General features: G+C 43.2%; 3 non-coding genes across 3 annotated transcripts; all 3 read left to right on the forward strand.

The window, feature by feature from the left end:
* The first annotated feature begins 8,981 nt into the window (after positions 1-8,981).
* On the forward strand, positions 8,982-9,054 carry TRNAT-UGU. The gene has a single exon. It is a non-coding gene; the product is annotated as a tRNA-Thr (tRNA).
* A 1,097-nt stretch (positions 9,055-10,151) lies between these two features.
* Positions 10,152-10,242, forward strand: TRNAY-GUA. Its single transcript is given in 2 exon segments — positions 10,152-10,188; positions 10,207-10,242. It is a non-coding gene; the product is annotated as a tRNA-Tyr (tRNA).
* Positions 10,243-11,390: 1,148 nt separating this feature from the next.
* TRNAP-UGG lies at positions 11,391-11,462 on the forward strand. Its single transcript has one exon. It is a non-coding gene; the product is annotated as a tRNA-Pro (tRNA).
* Positions 11,463-11,640: the final 178 nt, after the last annotated feature.

Below are 11,640 nucleotides of genomic sequence, written 5' to 3' on the forward strand. Positions count from 1 at the left end.
GCAGAAATCCTGCAATTGTACCCAGTATTCAAAGAAAAAACAAATTATAAATACAGTTTATATTTACAATCTATTTCACTTGATTTTCTAAGTCCAAGAGTGTTTTTTTTATCATGTCCATTGTATGGGCTTAGACAAGGTGGAGTCCACACCCTTGTCAGTAGTGTGCAATACCTGAACTCTCCTTTGATCTTAATCAGAGACCTAAGGATGTCTACCAGGATGTGCATCCTACTGTCCTCCACTATCAACTGAGCTACTCAAAGATGCATAGTAAAATTTATGCAAAATTTATTGAGGAATCTATTCTATTACCTCTCACAACCATATATTTATTGGTTACTGTGTTGATTAAACCTTTTATGCCCTTACTGATATTTTGTCTACTTGTTTAACACCTACTGAGAGAGGATTGTTAAAATATCCGATGATAACTGTGTATTTTTCTATTTCTCCTCTTAGTTCTGTCAACTTTTGCGTCTTATGTATCTTATTCTTACAATGCTTTTATATTTTGCTTTTTATATTTGCTTGTTATATTTTGCTTTTTATATTTATGTTTTATAACAAGCTGCATTATTAGATACATGGAAATCCAGAAATATTGTGGGGTTTTTAAATAGAGTTTATTTTTTAGGGCAGTTTTAGGTTCACAGCAAAATTGATTAGAAAGTACAAAGAGTTTGGGTGCTTGGGTGGCTCAGTAGGTTAAGGGTCAAACTTCTGCTCAGATCATGATCTTGCAATCCAGTCCATGGATTAGAGCCCCACGTTGGGCTCTGTGCCGAGAGCTCAGAGCCTCAAGCCTGCTTCATATTCTGTGTCTCCCTCTCTCTCGCTACCCCTCCCCTGCTCCCACTCTGTCTCTCTCTCAAAAATAAATAAGCATTAAAAAATTAAAGAAAGTATAAAGAGTTCCCATATACCTCCTGCCCCCACATATACACAGCCTCCTCCATTATTAACATCCCCACCACGGTGGTGTATCTGTTACAATAGATGAACCAACACTGACACATCATTCTCACCCAGAACCATAGTTTACATTAGGGACCTTTGTGAATTCCTGTGAATTTTCGGATTGTTTGTTTCTATCTCTATAAAGAATGCCATTGGGATTTTGATATGGATTGCCTTGAATCTGTAGAGCACTTTGGGTAGTTTGGATATTTTAACAATTTTGGATAGTTTGGATTCTTCCAATCCATGGACACAGGATGTTTTTCTATTTATCTGTGTCCTCTTTAGTTTCCTTCATTAATGTTTTATAATTTTCAGTGTATGAGTCTTTTACACACTTAGTTAAGTATACGCATATACAGGAGCACCTGGGTGGCTCAGTTGGTTAAGTGTCCAACCCTGGCTTAGGTCGTGATCTTGTGGTTTGTGAGTTCGAGCCCTACATTGGGCTCTGTGCTGTTTCAGATTCTGTGTCTCCTTCTCTCTCTGCCCCTCCCCCATTCGTGCTCTGTCTCTCAAAAAATAAATAAATGTAAAAAGGATTTTTTTGGAAGTATATGCATACACATGTCTATAAATAACAATTTCCTGTAACTTGAGAGTTGGTTCTCTTTTATCACTAAGAATATTTCTATTTCCTCTTTCCTCACGGCAGCCTATCAGGTATTTGAGGATGGTGATGATGTCCCTCAAATTTTCTCTTTCGCATACCTAAAAACTTGACTTCCATTAAACATTCTTCCTCTAGTGAGGTAGCCAGCTAGCCAGTGACTCAGTCCCTCTGCATTCCTGTGGTTCACCTGGGCATAATGCCTGAGAACAGTGCTTACAAAATAATCCCGATAGAAAAAAAGTTGGACAGCCATGAGCAGTGTAGAGAGAAAGAAATCAAAGGCAAGAAGACAGTAGTGGAAGGTCTGAACAGAAGTAGCAAGAGAAAGCTTTTTACAGAGACCAGAGTAATCTGCAGGTGATATTTAAAGGGGCTATGGAAAGCAGAATAAGTCAGCAGGAATTCCAGGGCACCAGGCAAATGTTTGCAGGGTAGGGCTTGACTTTTCAATTCTTAGAAGATTTCCTTTAGACAGCACAGAGCCTGTTTGGGATTCTCTCTCCACCCCTCCCCTGCTCGCTTGCTCACTCTCTCTCTCTCTCTCCCCCCCCCCCAATAAATAAATGAACTTAAATTTAAAAAAGCAAGCCATCAACTTTTGTAGAAAGTCAGCTGCCACCCTTCCCCAGCTGGTCGAGGGAATCAGTGGCTCAAGGATAGCTATACACTAAGCCCTACTGTCCTCCCCTCTTCTGGCTGAGCTATGTACGGCTATATGCCACATTTCTCCATTTTGTGTTTAGGATACTGCAAACTTTGAATCTTTTAGTAGATGGGACAGAACAGTCTTACAAGGTTGTTGGGTCCAAACTGGGGGTGGGGACACTAATGAAATGCAGAAATGAAGTCTTGGGAAGTAACTATTGTTTTTAGTTTAAGCATCATAGGTTTGGATCTTACAGGTTTGAACCCTGGCCCTCTGGTGTTCAAAGTGAGAATCACATGTCATGAGAATCACGTCATGAGTCAAAGAACTGAACTGCACATCCTTTAAAGGAACTGCATTTCCACGGCCACTCATCTCAGTCAGTTTCTGGGGAGTTTTGTGACATTCTCTACTGTGTTTTCATTTGCTCTGATCCCCTAAATACCCAGTCTTAGTTTCCGCACACTGTTAAAAACATGAAATCTCTTGCTCAAATCCTGCAATTAAGCTCAACCTATTTGGGATTGAAGGCCATTCCCTCCAGGTCTTAGAAACGCAGAGTCTTGTAGAAGCTGAGTCCAAGAAACATCCCCTTTGCCTATCTTACTTGCCAAACCTGAGAGCACCCAGATGCAGCTCAGACCACACCCAGCATTGCTCAGGCCTGAAGAAAAGCCGAAAGGTGGCTGGCACTGGTCATCCACTTAGCAGGACAGAATGAGGCTTCTCCCAGTGGAAAGCATGTATCCTTGGGAGTCTGAAACTATGCACTAACTTGAGAGAGGAGGCAAGACATTTTCCAGGGGAACCTGCCCAGCAGGGCTGAAGGCACATGCCATGTCAAACTGATTCTACTTAGTGTTTGCTTAGTGTTTGGTTGAGGACATTACCTTAGAGATTCTCACTCTCAGTAGGTAACCATATGTTTATGTTTAGGTAAGTTCTCCCCTTTTCCACGAGGATGCTCTGTGTGCTGGTATCTGGCACACCATTTAGTGACCACATACATATGAGAATTGGCACCTGAATTCAGGTGCCACCTGGTTTCCTGGAATTTACACTTAAACTGTATGAGAGCTGGAATGCCCTTGGAGATTTTTAGTGTTTGTTTTACCAAGAATTCCAGGAAGAGGAAAGTAAAAGATTCCATGGTAGTCCAGATTTCTGTGGGTTATGATATCCTTTTTTCTTTGCACATATATCTGCATTTGTTAGCTCTCCATTTCAAATACTTATTAATGCCCTGAAATGTGCTGGTCTCTTGGCTAGGTAGCTGGAGACTCAGAAGTATGAACCATACAACCTTCCCTTCAAGGAGCTGAGGTATAAGCTGAGGACGTTATATTAATGTATATGATTTTTTAATGTTTATTTATTTTGACAGAGAGAGAGAGAGACAGCATGCATGCTTGTGGGGAGGGGCAGAGAGAGAGAGAATCCTAAGCAGGCTCCTTGCCATCAGTGCATGGGCTCCATTCAACAAACCATGAGATCACAACCTGAACTGAAATTAGAAGTCAGATGCTCAACCAACTGAGCCACCCAGGCGCCCCGTTAATGCATATGATTCTTTTTTTTTAATTTTTTTGCATATGATTCTTAAAACAAAATAAACTTAGTAGTCCATAGCTAAGTGCACTAGAATCTCCTTCCCTTTTTCTTTGCCTTCTCATTTGTTCTTTCTTTGTATCTTCCTTTGCATTTTCAAAAAGATGGACACAGGTGGGATGCCTGGTTAGCTCCATTGGTAGAACATGCAACTCTTGATCTCAGGGTTGTGAATTCAAGCCTCACCTTGGTGTAGAGATTACTTAAAAATAAAATCTTTTTTAAAAAGTAAAATAAGAAAAATAGGAATAGATAGGAAACCACAACTTAGAAGTAGGTCTGGAAGACTAAAAAATAAAATTAAAATATGTGTTATCTTTTGACAGTCTTTCATATAAGATGAAGAAATATGGGAAGGGGAACAGAATAATTTGATAATTTCATAAGCAACTGAATATACGTTGAGTGGGTAATGTCAGGCTGGATGCTTACTTCCTAGGTGCCATGGGTCACCTCCATTATATGTGTCCTCTTTAGTCTTTTGAGAGTGGGAGTGAAATGGAAAGAACAGCAAGGATAATAAAAAGTATCATGGATTTCAGAGGAGAGAAGAGATGAAATCTATTTGGTAAACAGCAAAGGCTTTCTGAGTTAGAACAGTGAGATGGTCTTTCCAGGATAAGTAGTGTTTGACAGGTAAGGTGAAAGGGGAAATCACTCTAGTTGAAGAAATGATAAGCAAATGATCACAACTGAAAAAGGTGTGAGTTCTGTTTGGGGAATTATAAGTGGATCAAGTTGACTGGAACAGAGATCTGTTGTCAATATACACCTGTCATTGGGTAAATGTTGATCTGAATATTAGAAGACAAAAGCGGTAAGGTAAAGAGGCACAGACTGAGAGCACTTTAGGGTACTTGAGAGTCTTTAAGTTGAAAACAATTTTTGCTAAAATAAAAAAGGAGGATTTCTGGAAGGATCCAGGAAAATCTCATAGATTCCAAAAGTGGAGCACGCTGAGGCCTCTGGAGTGGGCCACAGCCAGGGACTCAGAAGGTGTGCAGGCAGGCTCCCTCTCTCACTATCACCTCCCCATGCTCTCCCTTGTGTTCTTCCTATAGTAATGCCTTCTCTGCTTCTCAGTTCATGTGGTAGAATATGATTGATGTTACAGCTCTTCCAACTCTAATGTCCTTTCTACTAATTGTGGGCTAATTAATTTGGACCAAACTCTTTGAGGAAAAATGATAAGAATATTGGATAAGATTTTACCAAATCTTCTTAAAAGCATCAAAATACTTAAAATGGTAGTAAGCAATGACTAGGCCAGAATCTAAACAAAAGACAGAATCTGAGAGGTAAGGGAAGCATTGACCTTTGTAGCTCTGAAGACACTTGCTAATTACTGCAAAACTGGGCTAGAATTTTGGCAGCCTCTTTGGGTGGGAGAAACAAGAGGGACAGATGTCAAGACCCAGCACCTAGCAAAAATAGAAAGTCTGGTGAGACACTCTCCCCAAATATTAAGTTTAAATTCGTAATATTAAAGAGCTGTTCCCATAAGATGAACAAGAAGTAAACCTACCTCTATCCTCCTACTTCCAATAATGGTTATGGAGCTCAGCAGAAATCAGCTGAGCTTAGCAAGGGAAAACAGAAAGAATGAGAAGCTGTGACTGCAGGTTTCCATTCTCCCTGATTTACAGCTTGGTAACATCATCTTGGAGGCTCAGCAAATGTCTGGCCACTAACATTTTTTTAGTGTCCTTTTGGGTTGATGGTGCTCCGGGTGCCTGGGAGAAACCGAAGCTATATATATATATATATATATATATATATATATATATATATATATATATATATTTCCCCCCAGGAAGTCTCCTTCATCTTGGCCCCCCAAATTCACTGCATATAATTTTGAAAAGACATTGAGCAGTGCTCATTGAAAAAGATAACCAATTACACAAGGAAACAAAGTGAAACAAAGTGACTTGAGTAAGAATTACCTAAAACAGTAGATAGAATACTATTGGAATTATCCATTATAGATATTAAAATGAATATAATTACTATGTTTAAAGAAATAAAAAACAAGCTGGTAAATGTCTGCAAGGAATAGGAAATTACAAAATTTGGCTTTACTGTTGGTGGGATTATAAACTAGTACAGCGTCTATAGCAAACAATATGGAGAATCATCAGAAAAATAAAAAACAGAACTACCATATGATCCAACAATTCTGCTTCTGGGAAAATAGCCAAAGGAAACAAAAGTAACAACTTGCTGCCTTTTTTTTCTCTTAAGTAGGCTTTGCGCTGAGCATAGAGGGCAACAGGGGCTTGAAGTCACAACTATGAAATCAAGACCTAAGTTGAGATCGACAGTCAGACACTCAACTGACTGAGCCACCCAGGAACCCCTGAAAGCACTAGCTTAAAACAATACTTGCAATTGCATGTTCATGGCAGCATTATTTACAACAGCCAAGACATGAAAACTACCTAAGTGTCCACTGACAAATGAATGAATAAAGTTGCTATATATAATATATAGTATCTAATATATAATATCTCACACAACATGTAATATAATAATATATGAATATTATTTAGCCATAAAAATGAGGAAATATTGCCATTTGGGACAACATGGATGGACCTTGAGGGCATTATGCTAAGTGAAACTAGTCAAACAAAGGCAAGTACTATATGATCTCACTTATATGTGGAATTTAAAAACAAAAACAAACAACCCCCCCCCCCAAATCATAGAAAAAGAGATCAGATTTGTGGTTACCAGAGGCAGGGGTTGGGGAGAGGTGGATAGGAGAAAGGTGGTTAAAAGGTACAAATTACCAGTTACAAGATAAATAAGTACTTAAGTACATGTAATGGACACCTGATGACTACAGTTACCCATGTTCTAGGATATATATGAAAATCGCTCAAAGAATAAATCCTGAGTTCTCCTCACAAGGAAAAACTTTTTTCTTTTTTTTTTTTTTGCTCTTTTTATTGTATCTATATGAGATAATGGATGCTACTAAGCCAAAGCAGTGATCATTTAACAATATATGGAAGTCAAACCATTATGCTGTACAGCTTAAACTTATGCAGTGATGTATGTCAATAATATCTCAGTAAAACTGGAAAAATTTTTGGCTTCATAGTTTTAAAAAAGAATAAAATAGAACTTCTAGAATTGAAAAATAGAATTTATAAGTACAATTGACTCAGTAGGCAGATATAACAGCTGATTAAACACAGCTGTAGAGAGCAGTAGTATATTACGAGTATGTTATTCAGAATGCAACCTGGAGAGACAAAAAGAAAATATGGAAGAGAAGTTAAAAGAAATGAAGGACAAGGTGTGAAGGTTTAACTCCAGTTTCATAAATGAAGAAAGAAAAATATAGCAAAACAGCATTTGAAAAGTTGACCAAGAATTTTCCCAATCCGAAGAAAGATAACGGTCTACAGACTTACGAAAGCCCTTTATCTCACCATTGGAAAAACATGGGATTTCCCTCTGGTGTCATTCACCACCTAAATTGAAATCTTCCTTGGATTAATCTTACTGGTGGAACCTAGGTCACATGTCCACCCAGCTGGGAAAGCAAGTTTTCTAAGACAGACTTATATTATGTGAAATTACCAAATATAAGGACAATGTTCAAAAATGTTGGGGAGTCACTCATAGGACAAATGCCTGCAACAGAGCTCTTCAGTTCATGTTCAGACTTTCTCAGTTTTCCTTTTGTACTCTCTTCCTTCAAGAGCACATGACTCTTAGAGGCTCTAACTCAGTGGATAATTCATGTAAATTGATCTAATCATGGCCTATTAATCTGTGGACTTCAGGACACGAGTATTCTAGCTATTGTACAATTCCCATAAACTCCTCCAATCTCACTTCAAATCCAGCCTACCTAAATCCCAGCAATTCACCCCTCTGTCCATTGCAAATACCTATCTCTCCTTTGGACTTTTTTTTCCCCTCTGAAAATATCATCTTGCTTTTTTGAGGTATAATATTTGAGAGTCCTCCCTGACTCTGGACTCTTTATTCATATTTAACTTCAGCTGAATCTGCTTTCCCTCTCTCTCCCTCATTCCTTCCTTCCTTTCCAGTCCCATAACTGTCACCCTCTTGCAGCTTTATAGTTGAGTACCTGTACCGTGGCCAGTCTCTGATGTTCCTTTGACTCTGGTTTCTCTTCCTTTCAATTCATTCTGCATATCAATGTCTGGTGAGTTTCCATTTTCAATTTTTTAAAGGGCATAACCTCATTCCAAAAGTCTCTTGGTCTCCTACTAACCTGTCTTACCTTCCCATGCTTCCAGGAGGTCAGACATCTGCCCCAGCCACTGTTCTGCCTTGGCTCCTTAAATGCCTCCGTTTTTCTCTCACAACTTTGCTCATATATTTTCTTGTACCAGAGATCACTCCGCCCCCAGACTTGTGTCTTAATCTCCCTTCGAAGTGCAGCTCAAACCCCATCCCCACCTGAAGGCCGGCCTCTGTGATGGCTCACTGTGAATCTGCGAAGCTCAGCCCTGTCCACTACCCCCCTCACACCTGGCACAGCTACTTTTCACTGTTCTCTTTCATAAAAAAGTAAAGTTCTTTTATTCCACAAGACTATATGACAGGGACTTCAAGTTCAAGACCCTATCTGATGCCTTGTTCCTCGTGCCTAGCACAGAATTAGAGTTCAGTCAGTGTCCGTTGAATGGAAAAATGAATTAAATAATGAATTAACAAATGCTTGCTCTGGCGTGGAAACTCAAGCTGTAAGAAAGGTCCCTACATGTAAGGAACTTGAGGTAGGCGGTTGAAAGTCGGCGGCCATCCTGAGTCACAGAGAAAATAAGTGGGAAGGTCCAGTTTCAGCTGAGAGACCCATGGTAGGCAACTTCCTCTACGCCTGGTTTCCCCTCTTAATTTTCAGTGTGAGGGCGGGGAGGTGGACTCTTTCACTGTGTTAGATTGTGTTGGGTTAAGCAGATTTCTCCAATCTTAAAATAGTGGTGGTTGCTGTTACTGGCTTTCACACTGTGTTATCCCTAGCAGGAGCCTGCTGACCGAATTCCAAAAGTAAACTGATTGAAACGAAATTCGGATTTGATCTGCCTCCTACACTTGATCCTTTAACAAAGAACCAGCATTAAAAACTTTCCTTTTCAAAGAAAGAAGCGAGACACTAGCCCGCGAGGCCCTATAGCTCAGGGGTTAGAGCACTGGTCTTGTAAACCAGGGGTCGCGAGTTCAAATCTCGCTGGGGCCTGCTTGTTCTTTCTTATTGTTTTAAATCTCTCTTACTCCTGGACCCCTTCCCTCTCCAGTAACTTTGACCCCCGACGAAATTCGGTCCTTAGATCTTCTCGCCGCAGGGCTGACAACCCGAATAAACCACGCAGAGCAGCCACCTCGTAGGCGCTACTGCGCAAGTGCAGCTCTGCTGCCTGGATTGTGGCGGAGGCCATTACAAGCGGCGGGAAGCGCTGCCTGCCCCGCGGACGTACAAACTCTGTTGACCAGGCCGCGAGAGCCCTCTCTGAGGGCGGCGGGAGCCCTAGCGGGGCTGATGGCGGTGGGGGAAAAGAATGGGGTCCAACCCTCTGGCAGGCTTGGAGCCCAGAACAGGCTCCCCTCGCCAAAGGGGAGGAGCCGTCCGGGCGAGGGATTCTGGAGTGTGGGCACTCCAGCAAGGTGTCCCGTTTCAGTGGGTTTTCGAACACCTTCGGTATGCCAGCGGGAAAAGTAAGGTCGAGACTTGGGTCACTAAGTTTGTTACTGACTCAAAGGAACTGTGGGTTCCTCTTTACAAAAACCTTTAAATATTTTCTCCAGAAGTCTTCTCACAGAAACATCGGGCTTACCCGTACGTGCCATATTCCACATCCTCCGCCTCCCCGAGTCTGTGGACGTGTAAACGGAAGAGAGCTGCAGCTCGCCAGTGCAGCCGCGCCTGGACTGAGAGGCGAGCGCAGGAAGGGAGGGAACGGGAAGGGACGCAGGCTTGAGTCCCGAGGCCTGCCCTCCTCCTGGCGCCGGGTTCCGTGGTTAGAACCGCGTCTCCCACCACCGCAGCCAACGGCCCCCGGGCGAGCAGATGCCCCCGCCCCGCGCGGCCACGTGATGCAAGGGACCTGGGGGTGCCTGTGAAGAGCTCATGGGTTGGCCCTGCTTTGGAACCCTCTGGGTGAAAGAGGGGAATCCCACTCTAGAAGGGTTGTCCCCAGAACTGCGGAAGTGGGACTTTTTTCACACGCTGGCTTTGTGACTCTGAAGTGTCCGCTCGCCGGCAGAGGATCTTTTCCCACGCGCCTCTGTTTATGGATGTCCTGAATAGGTGACTCTGGAGAGGTGCTACGTGTGCCCCCTTCGATAGCTCAGCTGGTAGAGCGGAGGACTGTAGTGCGCTTCCCGTGCGGTCATCCTTAGGTCGCTGGTTCGATTCCGGCTCGAAGGAGGAGCTCCAGTTTTGGTGTCACCCAAGAATCCATCGCTCTCTTGTTTCTTTGGGGGGTCTTCTAGAGTTGCTTTGTCCAGACCTTATTCCTGTCCCAAAGAAAGAGTTTGAGCTTCACCAAGCATGTGTGAACAAGTGGATCCTGTTCGCACAGATTCTAGGGAGGGGCGACTGCGAGACAACTCTGGCAGCGAACTGGAAGGGCTGGGAGTTAATTTTAATTTTCCCTCAGATGTGTTCTTTTGGCTTCTATTTGATCCTAGATCGCTGCCTGAAGTCTACGGTTCGAAAATCCAAGATCACTGTTTGGTACAGAAGAACATTGTCTATAAACGCTGTATGTACATGTCTGCGCCCTACAGGCTGAGAGGCCCCAATTTGCAAAAGAAAACCCCTAAACTGTGACCCTTGTCCCGAGTGTTCGCCCGCACTCTATATACACAGCCATTCAGGGGGAGGCCCTTACAAGACAACTTTTATATATTTTTATACTTTTACAAAAAAGATTTTGAGCCAGAGCAGTTAACTGCAACAGGTTTGGACGTGAGTTGGGCTGAGCCTAGGAGAGAGAATTCCAGACCCAAGGAAACAAGTGAGGCAAGGTGGGGAGATGGAAAAGTCGATTCTCCCTCAGGGGCCTGAACTATCCCCACACGTGCCAGACGGCGGCACGTCCCACTGACCTCGGCTCCCCATATGTTGAGGCCCACCATTTCCTGCCCCTAGGGTGTTAGGCTCGCGCGAGGTAGCTGCAAGCGTGTCCGGCCTGGGCTCAGGACCCTACAGCCTCGCAGGCGAGGTTGGCTCGGACCCTCGGGCCCCCGCCAGGCTCCCTCCAGGATCCAGCTCGCAGCTTCAGCCGTCTGGCGGTGCTCGGTGGAGCCCAACACGCCGCCTGAGGTCTGAAAAGTCGCCTCTCTTCACCCTATCCGGCCTCTGGAGGGCTCCAAAACGTGGATCGGGGAGAATAAGCGAAGCTAGAACTCGTGTCAGCTTTCAAAAGGGTGAGATTTTGTGAAGATGGGAGAAAGGGCTGCAAGGCAAAAGGTAATGTCACCACATGCAGCAGAACTCAGGAGCAGCCTGGCGGCCAACTGTGAATGGAAAAGTAATGTTCAGAGGAAACATGGGCAAACCTTTGCTGTCGTGGCTCGTTGGTCTAGGGGTATGATTCTCGCTTTGGGTGCGAGAGGTCCCGGGTTCAAATCCCGGACGAGCCCAGGCTTTTGCTTTTTCTTCTTCCTTCCAAACTACGCCAAAGTTAGTTCTGTACAAACTTTCTCACTTTCCGACTGTCCTGCAAAAGAAAGGTGCACTGGACGAACACGTGCCAGGTGAGGCTGATGAGCTATGAGGGAAGAAACTGCCTGGTCTCCTGGACTCTCCGCCAGCGGACAC

Source organism: Lynx canadensis, chromosome B3, assembly GCF_007474595.2.
Source record: "Lynx canadensis isolate LIC74 chromosome B3, mLynCan4.pri.v2, whole genome shotgun sequence".
Taxonomy (NCBI): Eukaryota; Metazoa; Chordata; class Mammalia; order Carnivora; family Felidae; genus Lynx; species Lynx canadensis.